The sequence below is a fragment of the Synchiropus splendidus genome, chromosome 2 (assembly GCF_027744825.2).
Source record: "Synchiropus splendidus isolate RoL2022-P1 chromosome 2, RoL_Sspl_1.0, whole genome shotgun sequence".
In the NCBI taxonomy this organism is placed as follows: domain Eukaryota; kingdom Metazoa; phylum Chordata; class Actinopteri; order Syngnathiformes; family Callionymidae; genus Synchiropus; species Synchiropus splendidus.
In genome coordinates this window covers 10982720-10999562 of record NC_071335.1, presented here as the reverse complement: position 1 = coordinate 10999562, position 16843 = coordinate 10982720, and the positions used below count along the sequence as shown (strand labels likewise).

General features: G+C 41.6%; 1 long non-coding RNA gene across 2 annotated transcripts; it reads right to left on the bottom strand.

Moving 5' to 3' along the window:
- Window positions 1–7669: 7669 nt before the first annotated feature.
- LOC128755067 (uncharacterized) lies at window positions 7670–15173 on the bottom strand. 2 transcript variants are annotated; one of them, XR_008414019.1, is made up of 4 exons: window positions 14519–15173; window positions 14374–14434; window positions 11049–11123; window positions 7670–10943 (listed from the first exon to the last, which is right to left on the bottom strand). It is a non-coding gene; the product is annotated as an uncharacterized LOC128755067 (long non-coding RNA). The 2 variants fall into 2 exon arrangements; XR_008414018.1 differs by having other exon boundaries at window positions 7670–11123.
- Between the last annotated feature and the right edge of the window lie 1670 nt (window positions 15174–16843).

Genomic DNA, 16843 nt, shown 5'->3' with positions numbered 1-16843 from the left:
CCACGAATTTTTGTGGTTTAAAATAAGCTCAACCATCAAGACCAGAAACACAAAGCAAGAGCGAGGAAAGCAGGGAGACAGTGCACACCAACACCAAGGAGCCCGTTCCACATCACAATTATGAACACACAGCAAACAATCAAGTCAATAGAACAACTTGTATAGTGCCAGAATTGACTTGGCTCATGGCTCTTGGACCGCAAACTCCCTTTGAGTGAAAGAGCAGGGACTGAGAAGATACCAGCAGCGGTCATAATCCTGGCAGTAAACTTCAAACCAATGCTGAGAGTTTCCTGATTATCCAGTTATGTTGTTTACAAACCAAGGAAAATACAAACCAAGCCCTGCCAACTAAGGTGCTACTGGCTTTCAGTTGTCCATGTTGGTTTATTCCAGGGGTTCTAAACTGATCCACAAAAGAGAAGAGAGCGTGCAGGTTTTCGTTTCAGCCAATGAAGGTATGACGAAAAAAAGCTGTGGTGTGAGTCAGCTGACAGCATCAAAGGATACTTATAGTGGCAACAGTGAGTTGGAGGTCACTTGTTTGAAATGGCTTTATTCAACATTTCTGTGGAAAAAGGTCCATCATCGTGGTGCAGCAGTCGGGCTCAGAACATTGGCCATCATTTTTTCGGCTTGGAACCTTGAAACATTTTCTTGCTGCAGGATCTTTATTTCTTTGTTACAAGCAAAATAAAAACATCACCAGTCATATGTTGTCTCTCTATTTTCTGTTCTTGTTCTTCAAGGGAATTGAACCGCCCACAGTTATTTAGGTCTACATTCACATCAAAAAGTCCTACAGGTGAATTTCCCTTGTTCTTATACGGCCAAAATAACGTACAAATTGTGTTTGTATTTTTCTTGTAAGTTATGCAGGCAAGGCAAGATAGAATATAATATGAGTGACTTTCTTTGGCAAAGCAAAGCATTCAACATTTAAATTCTTTGATTGAAAAGTGGAAAAATCACGTCATTTATCTCATAAAAAAAACTAATAAAAATTACGTACAATAAACAGCTATTTTCTTACCATTTTGCCGTGCTGTATTTATCAAATTCACTCGCTGTGCACAGTCGGTGATATGTAAATGAGTCGATGATGCCATACTGATCGTGTTTGGATCGGTTCCTTTACACGGGTGGAGGGTCCGGTCTAGAGGACTAGGTCGGCCATCTTGTCTGTGGTTTAAGACACCACTCAGGAAAAAGGCTCCAATTTATTCAGGTCCACGTCCCAAAAAAAAACCAACTGTCCAAGTGCCATACAGTGCTCCACCTCCAGTTGGTTTCCACTCCAGAACCACCATAACCTCGAGCTCCCGCTCCCAGTCGAGCTTTCGATAATTTCATCCCCACCTCAAACACCACCTGATTATCTGCCTAGTGTTTCAGCGTACCTTTGCCTCCCTGCTTGAGCATGGTCACGACCTCTTCTGTCTTGTCTCTGCACAGATACATCTATCTGGTACAGTATTGTTGACATGTCTGTGACCTGACCATGTTTTTTTCCTGGGTTAAGGGCAAACCAAGGTCGTCTGCGTGTGGCGTTTGTCTTCTCTTTCCCCTGGGATCGACAGAGTTCATTCTTCGATCGAGTATCCTGAAAGGTCCAGGTTGTTTTCCAACTCTCCTCTCCTAAGCCACAGAATGGTTCTGTTTTTGTTATTGTCAAGTTATCCAAAGCGCAGAATTAAAACTTGAATAAATCAGCCAAATTTCCATCCGAGCAGCAAGTTTTAGTCAGAGTTTTGACAGCTTCTCAACTTCATAATGCCAACATTTAAATTATCACGATGAGAGCTTCACCCACGTTTTACGACCCATGCAGCTTCTCTTCGACTTGGCAGAAATATTTCAGAGTGAACAGCAAGAAGCCTTCACACCGAGCCCATGGTCAGTGTTTTACGGCTTTGCCGGTCAATTTTAGACAGTTCTCCTGTGTTTGCAGCTTTCGCTGAGGTGTTTAGGTGTCTCCCGGTGCTTTTTATTGATTTAGCATTTGATTTCCAAACTGTTGAAAAACAAAACCCATTTTGAAAGGGATGAAGCCATTTCACTCAGGCTCTGGGCAGGACAATCACTGACAAGCCTGAGGTGAATGCAAGGCAGCTTCACAAGTGAAACGCCGCCGACCGAAATCACAGGATGCAGGGCTGTCACCTTCTCCTGCTCCCTGTTTCACTTGCTCCCTCACCCCACTCCCACGTCTTTGAGTTGCTGACTGTGGCATTTTATAATGAGAGAACAGTTATATTGAGGGGGGGAAAAAGGGCTACTAAGCAGAGTGGGATGTGGGGGAATGAGTGGATGGATGGATGGAAGGGAGTTGAGAAAGGAGCAATCGGGGGATCAGGACACGGGAGATAATTCTTAGTCAAGGTCTTCTCTAATGAAGGAATAATAATGCAAGGTTGTGACTTTCAACCAGCTACAACCTCCTCCTTCTGCCTCCTTTTTCCCTGGCTTCTTTGTCACTCACTCATCCTGCCTCCACTCCGGTCTGCTTCACTGCCCTAACCTTGGTTCCCTACGCCTTCAATCCCATGCTCGTCCCCTCCCTGACTATTTCTATAACCTTGTTTATTTTCTGCAGCATTCTTGTTTTCTTTATCTCTATTGCGCCGTCTCCTTCGCCCCTTTCCCCCCACCCACTCGTTCCAGAGTTGTTCTAGGCCTTAGGCAGTCGTCTGCTGCTTTAAAACCTCTCTATCAGCACATGCCTGCAATAGTCGGCTCTGACAGTCGCTCTCACTGCAGAGCCGCCAGATTTAGCGCACACGCGCTCACACGCAACATTGTCTTGTTGCTTAGACAGTCGGTCTAATTGAACAAAATAGCTTCAAGAACAATATTGTATTTGAATTAAGGAGATATTTTATATTATTGCCTGTAATTTAGATGCCGCTTTTTAATTAAGAGAAGACATATCGTTGGGTTTCCAAGGGAAAGAAGCCAATATCGCTGCCGAAGGACGTGCTGAGAAGTAAAGGGCAAATCATCTGCTTCCTACAGCTACAGGTGCAGAGGTAAAAGTGGGATTGCCATGTGACAGACAATTCCTAATGTGCTGTAGTCGCCATGTGATGGAAGAGTAGAAATCTGCGTCTCAACATGAAAACTGGCCTTAATAGAAAGCACGGCGGACACAGGGGCGTGAGACTAATAAGAGCTCTGCTGGCTGTCTTTAATGCATTGCTGTTGGTGGAGCTCTCAAAGAGTCAGCTCTCAAAGTGGTTCTTTGGCTGAAGCCACAAAATCTGGGTCACTGACACAGGCACAGGGTTTTCATCAGTCCCTGAAAGCCAAGTTGGCTAGTTTGTTTGAGCCAATTGTAGTGGTTCAGGCTCATGGTATGCATCATATTTTAAGAATTATGGGGACATCTTTCTGGCTCGCCAATTTCAAACACTGGGATATACTATGATGTGAGTATGATTATTATATATACTATATATAACATATTTATATACATACAGTGGTCCCTCGGTTCTCGACCACAATCCGTTCCAGACGGCCGTTCGAGAAGCAAACTGTTCGAAATCTGAATCAATTTTTCCCATTACAATGAATGGAAAAAGAAATCATGCGTTCCAAGCCTTAAAATAGTCTTTTGTAGGAGTGAATGTAGAGTGTCTGCTGCAGGTGCGCTGTTCCTCTATGTGTGTGGCCGCTGCATGTGGGAGGGGTTGCCGAGTGAGTGACGTCTCTCCAGAAGTGAAGAGGTGCCCGGTGCGTGTCCAGCTCTGAATGTGCGCTTCTGTGCAGTTTGGCTGTGACAAAGTCATAAACCAAGTCACGCTCTGTCCCAGACTCGCCTCATCCCTGTCCCAGCTCCAGCCCACAACAGGACATCAAAACCTGGAGTGAGCGCTCCAGCCTCGGAGGTCCAGCCTACCAGGGTCCAGTGCGGAGACAGGAACGGTTTTACACCTCAATATGAAGAAAAAACAGTCAGTAAATGTAGCTAACGGGACACATCTGCATATAGAGGCTGCGCTATACACAGTAACAAAGCGTGTCATCGGTCAGCTGATCGGTTGTGTTTTTTCCGGCATTCATTTGAAATCCGAAGCAAAAAAATCTAGAAATGTTTGTTCGAATTCCGATTTGTTTGAACTGCACTATATATCATATATTTAGGTAAAATACATAAAAAATGAAATTCACTTTTGTCATAAATATGCTCATGATTTCTGGTTATGTTAGGCCAGCAGAGAAGGCCATGCTGGCCCTGACGGCCCACCACTCCATTTTATACGGCCTGAATGGAAAACCTGAATGAGAAGTGCTAGAAAAGATGGTCATTTTGATGGTGTGATGATTTACACACCACAAACCTACAGTGCTTAGAAACAAATCTCCAACCCTTTGCTTGTGGATCTGGAGTTGAAACAGCGAGCTCAACGGTGGTGCTTCTGCCCACTCTTTACTGTAACTGGCCATGTGACCGGATCACAATCATTTCAATGTGCAAACTTGGCTCACCATCCCCTCCATCGATATCTGCTGCTGAGTGCATCCGACAACATAAACAATGAATGACCACAGGGCAACAGTGAAACACACACTATGATCCTTACAGTGTAATTATCCTGATAAATGTTGCATCATGCGCCACGTGCGTGGCAGCATCCGTTAACACAAATGGCATATCAGCATTCCTGCCTGATCCACTATTCTCTGGCCCCGCCATCATCCATGTAAGCCCACGAGCGACGTAAAGGTCGGACATCGAGGCTGTAAGTCTGATAATACTGATGTGTTTACTGTGCTCAAGCCTTATTTAATGTGTTCATGTGTCCTGAGGGCGACATCATCCGGCATCATCACTTCAGCAGTGCATCCACTGGACAGACACATGGTCCCGTTACATGTTGACAACCAGTAAACCAGTGCCCCTGGTTACAGCACAGAGTATTTGAAAGGAAATGAAATATGAAGGAGAAGAAAGGAGACAAATGCAGATGAGTGGGAAGAGGTTATAATTTTGACATTTTTATTTTGGGCCCATCTGCAAGCATGATTCTGTCAGAATAAAACATAAGATGGAATGGAGGAATAATGAGCCAGAGAATTCAAGAACTTCAGACTCCGGTTTTGTAAAGCAGTGTAGTCCTTGCACGATTGTTTACCTTAACCAGACAATTCCTCTTACGATTCCTTTGAATGCTTGACTTTTTCTTTGTTTGATGGCCGTTATTCATGCCTTTTTTATTTAATAAAAGGTTATTATCATTGTTGTTGAGCGGTGAGAGAAAAGGTTCTGTTCTCAATGGCATGAATAGCATGTAATGCAAGGTCATGTCCTGCCCGCTTTGCAGTTTCAAGCATTTTCAGTAAAATATGCAGAGTCGGGGCATCCAGACCAAAATGTTTTCACCATCCCGTGGCTTACCTGACCCCATCTTTTTTTTTATGTGGCACGCTGCCAAGGCATCCGGACATGCTGCAGAAGACGGAGCATGTGCTTCAATTGAAAACCTAGTGAGTCAACATACAACGCTGGATGCTGCCTTCAAAAGTAGACTTTACCAACGTCACTATATGACTGACGCCATGGGAGTGAGGATGGGAGGTGATAATGCTGGCATTGTGTAGATCAGGGTTACTGACAAGCATATGAGAGGGTCACAAAGAATTAAAATGATATTTATCTATGTTGGAGAGGCAACATGCTGCAACAATACAGTCATAACAGCAGCCGAAACAAAAAGCAGGAATGCCAATTTAAGTCTTTGTCACAGCTTTGGCCTCCTGGATTGTTGAGCACAGGTTGTGTTGTGCTGGTTTTAGGGAGAATAAATGCAAAGAAAATCTTCTCCTATGCTTCTTTAACATATGAAAATGACAACTTGTTGACCCAAATAGTAATGTCATTTTTTTGTTTCATTTCTGTTTTCAAGATGTGCTGCCAAAACTGTGCTGCTTTGCTGTGAGAATAAATGCATGTCAAATCCTCAACTGCTGTTCTGTGTTTTATACGTTCTAATGCCTTCGAATCCGTGGCAAAGCCTTTTACATTTAAACAAAATACCTTCTCCTTATTTGTCAGCATTTTAATCTGTTGAAGATTACATTTTTTTAAGAGGATTGGAAGTAAATTACAGATTTGAAACTCAAATGTCTTCATTTAACAATTCAGCTTAGATGAACAAACCGAAATACTTATTTATTTTTTATTTTTTAATCTGTATTTTCAAGGCTACCGGATACCAAGGATGGCCATAAATTCATCTCATCCAAAAATGTATAAATGGACACTGCAGCTCACGTATATATTATCAACATTGTTTCATTTTTTGTTTGTCTGCTTTTCAGTTCCTCCATGGGCCGCTTGAACGTCACCCGAAATTGATTCTGTCTCTCTGTGACCCTGACCTCCCTGAGATGATCACGGAACAATGAATGAATGAATACATTTGTTTCCCTGCCAGCAAGCACAGCTCTTCCTCTGGTATACCTGCGTTCTAGTAGTAAAAATGAGGTTGTGACCTCTCAGCGAAAACACCTTGACACAACCTCTTTCACGAATTGCCGCTATAAAAAAAGACTTGACATGACTTGAATGGTCAGTTGGAGGTCACAGCTGTATTTGTTCAGATGACTACCACAGTCGCTACTCCAGAGCATGTTTGTTTTTTTTTTGTTTTTGTTTTTTTTTATCTGAAACTGGGCATTTATTCACTCTTGGTGAACCTCTCAGAATGTCTCTCGGCAATCGGTCATCTTAATATAAAACTGAATCAAAGGCCACTTTTTTAATCAATTCTCCAACTAAGAGGAGGAAACTGGAGTGATGGGAAAATAAACACATTTCTTTTTGAACTGATAGGTAAAAATATACCCACACGTACAGACAAAATCAATATATGGGCATTGCACCGAGAGTAATATGAATTTAAATGCCTCTGATCATTGAGCCGAGCTGCAAACACCAAATCTTGCGGCTGTTTTAAAGCACTCCTGGCCACAATTTACTGCACAGTTTACTTTGAAAATTAAATAATTGCTTTTACTACTGAATCATTTCATGTTGGTTTCATACTTCATGCATGAGAAAGTAGCTCTGGACAATTTTTTTTCCTCGGTCCTTTTACTTTTACTTTTAAATTGAATGCAACCATGAACTACCAACATTCATTTCCAGACATGATTACTTCTAAAAATAGGAATGCACTTTTAAGTACGGCAGTTTTCCCTGTCATTTGTCTGTAATGAGTCACCCTCAGTAAACTCTTCTCTTCTCAAGGTGAAGGACATCAGTGGTGACTGCTATTACCACGTATATTGCATGAAAGTTTGGTTGATATTTGAGTGGCACCGAGGGAAAAGTTCACCATAATGCAATTGGGAATTTAACGCATTTAAAATGTAAATTCCTCTCTCCGCTCAGTTGCTCAACTCAGCTTAACAAGTGTAAAGGAGAGTGTTTAGCCACACGAGTCAGTGCTTGCTGAGCATTGCTAACTTTTCCTAGCCAGCGTATTGACTTGTTGAAGTTTTGACTCAAAAGGAGAATAACATTGTTGGTCTACCTCAGGGGCCACGTCGGAGAAGTGAATACTGGAACCAGTTCAATGCTGCATGTTAAAGAAGACTTCTTGAAACCATTGGCCTCCAGTCGGCGCTGTTTTTACGCCCCCAAACTCTGACCCGCCTCTGTAAATAGTGTCATTTCTCTATAAAATTATCATCCGTACACCTCTGCACAACATTGTATCCTTGTTAATATTAAAGAAAAGAAAAAGAATGTGTTATAGATCAACATACAATAAAGAATAGCTTTATTAACACTGCTTTTGTCAGTAACAGAAAAGACTTAAAGTGCATCAATTTGCCTGAAAAAACAAAAATCATGAGTGGATGTGCAAATACACTTCATTCTCGTACCCGCCGGCATAGCTCCTCGCCCCCCCAGGGGGAGCATTTTAGAAGGACTGCCTCTGGAACCCCATCCCATGGCTAACCCTAACCGCCGACTTTTTTTCATGTGTTGCGCTGCCAATGTGTCAACATCCAACACTGAAGGCTTTTTTGTCAGTATAGGACGCTAAAGGCAACTTTCGCAATGTCAATATACGACATCATGGGCGTGAGGATGGGTTGGATGAAGAGGCAATGCAATACTGTGCCGCAGTGGTGTGCATCCTCCCACTTCTGAGGTTTTGGGGTTTCGTGTCAACACTACAATTTGAGCCTTACACCAATTCCATTGTTCCTTGCTCGCCTATAAATTTGTCTGAAAATGAAGGGAAGATGAATCTGGAAAGATTGAGATATTTATTACAAGCTTGCCCCGCCCACAGGTTCAGTTGTGTGAACCTTAACCTTAACAAACAGACCCAGCCTGGCCCCAGAATGCCACAGTCAGTCCGATGTACTTTTGTCGCGGTGTGCCTTGTCATGATGGTTTCAATGTCACTTGTATACTGCCATGTCAGGCCACGTTCTCATGAGCCATTTTGTGAATCAGAACTACTTCAGTGCGAATCCAGCGACAACAAAAGTGTCTGAAATCCAGCTGACTGTTAATTTAGAGTCTGTGCTTCATCCTCATTCCAGCAGAGCTTTCGTGCTCTCTCTCTGACATCACTAAGTCTAGAGCGCTGTTGTGTCTCAACATGTGTCGTGTCTATGTTATCTTAAGTGCTTTCTCTCCCTGGGGCTTAGTAGAGTATGATGGAAAGAGAGACGGAACCTTTTCCCCTCCAGCCAGGAAAAAGAGAGGAATAAGTCAAACTAAGTGTCATGTACGTGTGTGTGCGTGCAGGTTAGAAAAGAAAACATCTATCGCTCATGTGTGTGTCCTCTTCATGCGACTGTGATTCTCTGCCTGCAGGTGTATCTGTACCTGTGTTTGCGAGTGGTGAGTGTGCGAGCACGCCTTTTGCTCTTGGCCCAAATGACTCTGGGTAATTGCTCCTTATCTTGTGTCCTGTCAGTTCACATCACTGTGACTCAGGGAGTGGGCTGGTGCAGCCATTTATTTCATCTACCTTTCCCCTCTTGCTCTCCCTTTAATGATCACCATCAATGATTCATGCTGCGCTGCCCCATCCACGTCCATATGCTTCTGGGTGTCGCAAAATAAAAACTCTATACTGTAGTCACTGAGACCCCTGTTTCCCGATACAAGACGTCTGCATAACAGCGTGACAGCAGTGGATGTTATGCGTTTGAGCGGTTAAAGCGCAAGTGATTTCTCAAGACTAATTTTGAAATTGAAAAAACACACACACACACACACACAATAAACAACATAGAGTTACAGTGTCAGGTAGTGTTAGGTGTCCAAGGGAAAATGCTGCACAAAGAGAAACAAAAGAAAGAGTGAAAACAAGAATTGGAATACAGGCTGCTGGAATCCTGAAACCTACAGGACAATTCCAAAAAAACAAAGATCAGCTTTGTGGTCCATGATCAGATTCCATGGCAGATTCCATGTCAAAAAACGATCCTGGAAGTCAAATGAAATTACCACAAAATTAGCAGCACCTTAAATAAAATAAGCAATTTGTGATAATGCTAAATGCTAAATACACTAAGATACACATACAGTATGTAATGATTTGAATACATATCATTGAGATTGGAGCTCCCCTTGTGGTCCACATTTGAAAATATTATTCAAAAACATGCACAGACAACTATAACATATGTTTGTACTGTATAGTATAATTTATTTGTTGACTATTGCATAGAATCATCACCAAAAATTTTGCATTCTTGGATGTAATATTTGCACGTTACATACAATGAATAGCCGCTGTTTCGTTGTACATGTAGATATTGTATATTTTTTGTGGGGGTGTGGATGCAAAAGTCATCGGTCAGATTAATTCAAAATCCTAAATAGTGCATTTTTAATATTTATCCTGCCTCTTGCTATGTCCAAAAATGAAAACTCATTGTTTAATACGTGTCTGTTGGAAGCCAAGTTTTGTTATAGCCCAGGCCTGAATAATCCAAAGCCACATGGACACGTGCATAATAACTTTGCAAAATACAAGCTGGAAAAAAAATGAAATAACAATTTAAAAATGTACTATTTTATTATTATTTGTTCCATGACTTTCAGAAAAGAAGTAGCACTTTGGTCGGAACAAAGCTGAATGGCGTGATTATTTCATTTGACTTTTTTTATTCATTTTATTTCTCTTTACTGTGTTTTTCTCAATATTCTTTGAACATTAGTTTTTTTTTTTGTTTTTTTTTTTTTTGATACATATGATTCTGGGTTGGAGTTTGTTTGTTTTGTTTTATTCTAAACACATATATTTACACACTGAAGATGAGTTGCCCTGGACCTGGCCTCCGGCTCAGTCAATGCTAGTATCAGGGGGTCTTCATCTTGGCCCTCAGAGGTCCAGGTTTTGGTTCCAACCAATCAGTCACACGTCAACCAAGCAGGTGTGAAGACAATAATAGTTGACTGTCAGTCTGCTGCAGCTTGTTCCAGCTGACACCTGATTGGTTAATCTATGTCAGCCTATTGACTGGCTGGAACAAAAACCTACTCCACCCTGACCGAGTGGACGACCCCCAGCTTATGCATAAATGGATGCCTTTCTTTAAGTATCCTGGCGGCATTCATGGTGACAGATGCAATATGTGTACGGCACAACAGCACTGGGTCATTGATAGTTTGCAAATTAGAAACTGCACTCTGCTTTAATGTTCAGGTAGAAGATCTTTTTGAGTACTTTGACTGTCCTCACCGAGCAGCCACTTCTCCCCCATATTCTCTCATTTCATGTCAGTCTCACCTGGTCCCTGTTTAATTTACCTCTGCTCTTGCTGTCACTCCATCCATCTCTGACACTTGCATCTACCCACTCATGAAGTGTCTTCTGTCCTCCCATGTGCAGGTGTGGGGTTGTTATGTCGCATCTTTTACTGTTTCTTTATCATTTTCCTCCAGCATCCCCTGTGGATCTCAGCTGATGAAAAAAAAGTTATTTGCAGGAAGGATTCTGGAGGTTTTGTGTGATCTACCATTTTAAAGGAGAAGTGTGCAAATGCTGTAACATGACAAGGTCACAAACCAGAAGAGATGAGAGCGTGTTCCCCTGTAGAACGGGCTGAAGTCTCAATACATGGGGATCAGTTAAGAACGGCACCTGCAATACAGACAAGCTAAATGTATTAAAAAGTAATAAAAGTGAGTCGATAACCTTGGTAGGAATTCTTTCAGCTCTCATATGTGCTGTTGATAATGTACCTACAAAGTCCAACTATCAAGCTTCTGCTATTTTTAACAGCTGGAAGCGCCAAACAGCGCGAGGGCATCTTTGATTTTATTTGTTCAGCAGTTTATTTGAACCTGAATATGTTCCTTTGGCACAACACGTGTTTGTGTTTACTTCATTATTGGGGAAGACGTAAAGCTAACAGCAACACTGTTTCCCTGGAGACCAATTATATGACAAGGTTAAGGAAACTACCAGTAAGTAAGGGAGAGTCTGACAAAACTCCTGGATGCGTCCTCAGGCATGTTTGTGTGTATCAGCTATGTTTGTGTACATTTGAGCTGTAAATCATCTTCAGTAACAATGCATAAATAGTCATCATGAACCATGAGGCCCAGGTAGTGTTTTCTGGAAGGATACAGGATCTTTACATTGTGGTACACATTCTTCTCTCAACTCCTGAATATGAATATCAAGTTTTGCTGTTCAGGTATTCTCGCTGTGTTCCACAAAATCTCTCTGTAACTATGGAAAAAAAAAAAGGACTGACAATGGTGCGGTGGGACAAAGCGAAGTTGGTGTTTTGAATAAGTTATCGTAGATTCAGACTGCGTCCTTCTCCAGAGGCACGGATGAATGCCCTCATTCTCTCCTTACTTCACTTTCCCACTCTGTTTTCTGGCTCAATCCATCCTTCACTTTTTTTAACTTCGCCATCCTGTCCTCGATCCAAACTCTTGCTTTGTGTCATGGCCCCTTCTGACGCCCACTCTGGCCCCTTTGTATGATGTCTTCAAGCTACCGTTCTTCTTTTTTGTGGTATTTATTCCATGTTTTTCTATGACCAACTTAGGTTTGAGACATGTTACGTTCAGATTGTTCTGATAATATGGATAAGTCTGTAGCCTATCCTGGTATACAAGACAGCTCAAGGAGATGTTTTTTTTTTTTGCTTTGTCTGACAAATAGAGGCTGCCAGTGATTCACCCCAGCAAGAAGATATTTTGTTCATATTTTTTCATTGAAATTGAATACATTTTTAAATACATTTTTGAATTGAATTTTCTGTTAAAACTGTTACACTTTAAAAAAAAAGTTTTTAAATCATTATTTAATAGTAATCTTTTAGTAGTTATACAGGTATTTAATTTTTTTTATTAATTATATTTATACCTTTTGTCCATAGAACAAGTTCATCTCAAGAAAAAAAAAAAATGTCCTGTGTCTTTGGCCACTTACAGTATTCACATATGACTGCGACTGATCCATGACACCCAATGCTTGGACTGGTTCCCTCTATTCACTGAATCTTCAAGTTATGAAGCTATTATCAATTAAATACCAATTTAATATCAAAAGAAACCAACACATTATGCAATTATTTTTCCTCTTCATTCAGCTTTCAAATTTTCAGGGTGCAAATGAAGTACATATTTATCAAGAAGTTACTTTATTCCAGACAAGACGCACTTGAGAGTAGCTGTTGTTAGTCTTGCGTGCTCACGTCAATAACACGTTGAACTTGGCGTGACATCATTCCCTGCTCCAACTTCCCACTTTTCAGGTTACTGGAACATAGCGTAAGTGTCACCTTCCTCCAGACCAACCAGCTGTGACTAGCCTGACTAACAACAGTTTCAGCAAAATAATACGCTGTAGTTGTACTTTACCTTTTCATGTGAATGTCTTGGGCGTAAACAACCCCACTAGTTTGATATATAAACATGTTTCAACTTTCCTCAATTGTAAGATGTGATATGATACAATTCCCTCTGTTCACTCAACCGTCAGTGAAGAAACAGCTTTTTCACTTGTGCTGTGTCTGTGCCTCATTATTACGTCCCCTGATCCCCCACCAGTCTTTCAGACCCAATTTGCAATTCTTTTTCCTCCTCCATCAACCTCTGTACTTAGCAATATATTGTTTTGTGATTCTTAGAATTAGATAATAAAATCTAAGGGTCCTTATGTTGAGCTAAAGTGGGAAATGGAGTTGAAAATCGTCGACATTTAGAAGGAAAGTCACATTTTTCTCTCAAGCTACATCTCAATACATGATACAATTATGACGGTGACTCAAACATGGACACCTCAGATGTCGAGCACTTGATCAAATTCGTGACACCAACTTGACTGGTTACTTCATTAGCTTAACCATCAGAGTATTATTCCCCTATCACTGAAGACAGTCATGTGCCTCTAATATGAAGCTTGCAGCTGAATGCAGCGTTGCTGCCTGTCGCAACTTTGCCACGGTGGCGCCCAAATGGTTAAGAGAGACTCAGCTAAACAGGGAACTGTTACATGCAATTGATCATGAATGAGTGGTGTTTCAAGATGCACACCTGCGTTTACATTTGTACGGAAAAGTTTGTTCACTGCAAAAACCCGCAGTTGCAACTTACCAACTGCTGAATTGCTGGTTTTATATCTCCCTCCTCCATCCTCAAGCTCCATTCCTTTCCTTTTTACTTTTCACTCACCTCTCCCTCAACCTACGGCTCCCCAGAGTCACACTTCCGTCCCGCTTTGCCATCCATCATGCGGGTTGTTTTAATTCCCTTCGCTCTTCTTGGCACTTGCCTTGTCAATTTTCCCCTTTTGCAGATAAAGAATCACTCCCATCCAATTGTGTGCGGCACAGATTGTGGCGTTATTGTGCTAAATCTATAAGAACGTATGACAAAGACGATGCAGTTTATCAACGGTCTACGTGGGAACAAATGCGATGCATGTGAGCATCACACATCTGAGCTGCTGAGAGAAGCAGGAATGGATGTCCTGGACAAATCTGTTTAGGAATCCTCATGGGAGAAAAGGGGTTAGCCGGACAGGACACGAGATCACACACACACGCAGAAGTGTCCACGTGGGTTCTAAGATTAGAACAGTGAAGAATCTGCCGAGTCAGCAGCCTGAATCCAATAGAGAAGGAGTAGACAGAGATTCTTGAGTTGCACCTCAGGATTTGTTGGTATTTTGATATTTTCCTCTGTCTTGGGAGCCATCTTGTCTTATTTCATTTCCTCAAATACATGCAGCAGATCCAACCATCCACTCATCCATCCGTATTTACTCTGCTTTCCCAAGGTCAGGTCAGTGAGGCTGAGACACCCGTGTCTCCAGAGTTCTTATCTCAGGATTCCTATCATTTCTGCACCTTTTTAATGTGTTTTCTTACCCCAGTGAGAGTGTCCGGTATAAGGTGTGTCTTACTGGCGTCCACTTTGATTTCCAGAGTCCTGTAAGTAAACTTGAGTGAAGATTGTTCGATACAGTAAGAGCACAATAGCTGATCACTTTAGGAATATGAGCGAATCATTCACCTTTTTAACTGCATCATTGCGCGTCTTGGTCCTTTATTTGTCGTCTTCACAAGGTTTCTGATTGTGTATCCCTCAGTCTTTGCTCCTCATTCTTGCTCGTCTTCCTTTGACAATGTGCCAGTGGGCCTGGTTTGCCTCTTCTGGTTTGGCAGATTTCCTCTGTACCATCTTGGAACTGAACTCCCAGCTGGGAAGAAAATGTGTCCCTTTACCTTCGTTTCCAGGAATACTGTATCTATCTCACCGCCACTTTCAGTTTTCATATTCCTGTATTGGGTAGTCGTGGTTCAAAGTGATTTTTTTTTTTTGTACCCAGCAGTGCTGCCCTGAGAACCTTAAATGTCTTTACTTCCTGCTGGAATCTCAGCTAGATGAGTCAAGGTGTTGTACCCACTGTGAGCCTCCAGTCGATCTGCTGTCCAGAGTCGATAATACATTCTTCTTTGCATCCCATCCTGTTCTTGATGAAGTTCTCCGTGAGGAGCCAGAGATTATCAGCGTCCATGTCTTCTGGCACTGAATATATCATCACCTACTTCAATTTTGGCTCAGACTAACCGATTAATTCCTCCTTTTTTCATTTCTGTTCCTTCTCTTGAGTCTTTTTAGACTCAACACAAGTTACTGCATCCTTTTGTTCTATTTGACCAGTTCCTTTCCGTCAACTTTTGGTGGTAAAATCACCTCTGAAGTTTTACTTTTATATCCTCCTTTATTTTGTCATTTTCCACCCTTTGTTTCTTCTCTTGACACTTTCAGCTTGACAATTTCCTGATGCCTTTGAACTTGATCGTACAAGTGCATCCATGACCTGAATAGATCTCAGAGAGACCTGTGATGACTCACTCTGCGTGTACTTTTCATGATTTCACCCCGTGGTCCTTCTCTTGGCTCTGAAGACTCTTTAGTGCTAAGGAACGCTGTCCGCCATAGACGCATCACGGGAGCAGGTTTCTTCAGTTAGTCATCATCTTGACTATGATCCACTGTTGTGATGTGACTGTCGAAGCGCTGCGCTGCAGCATGCAGAGCCTTTCTAGCATGTAAGTGCAATGCACTTCCTGTTGGAATGTTGGCTTCACACACCTTTCGAATCGCTATCCTCCAGTCTTTCTCAGATGCATGTAAATATCGCCACAAAGCAGACACATTGGCCGTATCCATGCTATCGCACTCTGGCTGCGGGTTTGAGTGCGTCATCACGCCATCCATTTTTTTTGCCCTGTCGGCGCAATAAGTCTTTCCTCATAGATTTGATAATAGAAATGAGGGTTAGTGTTGCATGTAACGCAACATTTGACATAAACCTCAGAGTTACCTCAACCTTACTGTACACCCCGGGTGTAGTATTAGGTAGGAGTTATGAAGTTATTATCAATGAAATACCTCAAAAGAAACCAATACATTATGCAACTTTTTTCCTCTTCATTCAGCTTTCAAGTTTTCTAGGTGCAAATGAAGTACATATTTATCAAGAAGTGACTTTACTCCAGACAAGACGCACATGAGAGTAGCTGTTGTCAGTCGTGCTTTCTGATGTCAATAACACGTTGAACTTGGCGTGACATCATTCTCTGCTCCAACTTCCCACTTTTCAGGTTACTGGAACATAGCATAAGTGTTACCTTCCTCCAGACCAACCAGCTGTAACTTGCTCGACTAAAAACAGTTTCAGCAAAATATTGCTCTGTAATTGTACTTTAAAATCTGGTATCCTCTTAAAATACTAGATTTACCTTTTCATGTGAATGTCTTGGGCGAAAACAACCCCACTAGCTTGACATACAAATATGTCACAACACGTTTTCTCAATTGTAAGAGATGTAATACGATCCATCAGGAGTGTAGTGCAATACATGCGCTCCACACATTTCTATACGGAATGTGTTTGTGTTTAACCATGTGCTGTTCAAAATAACAATAAATATATTCTGATCATTGATTACTTCCTCAATCCTTTTGTAAACAAGCAGCCACTGATAGCATCATACAAAAAATCCATTTATCTGTTCCTGGATTTTGTTTCAATTGGACTGTGAGCCAGTCTACGATCTGTATGGTTCTGTATCTTTCGCCTCTCTTGAGCACAGCAAAATATAAGATCGGTTTATTACATTCCAACAGAGGCTTTATCAGTCATCCACTTCTTACTCCCAATGTATTGACGTTGGAAAAGTGAACTTTTGTGTCCTATGTTGATGCCGAAGGTAACCTTCAATGTTGTGAGTTGTGTCAGGCATCACTGTGGATGTAACTTAAATAGCAATATAAATAGCAATTGACATGCTATTATTTGTAGAATGAAAAGTCCACCATCTGTCTTTT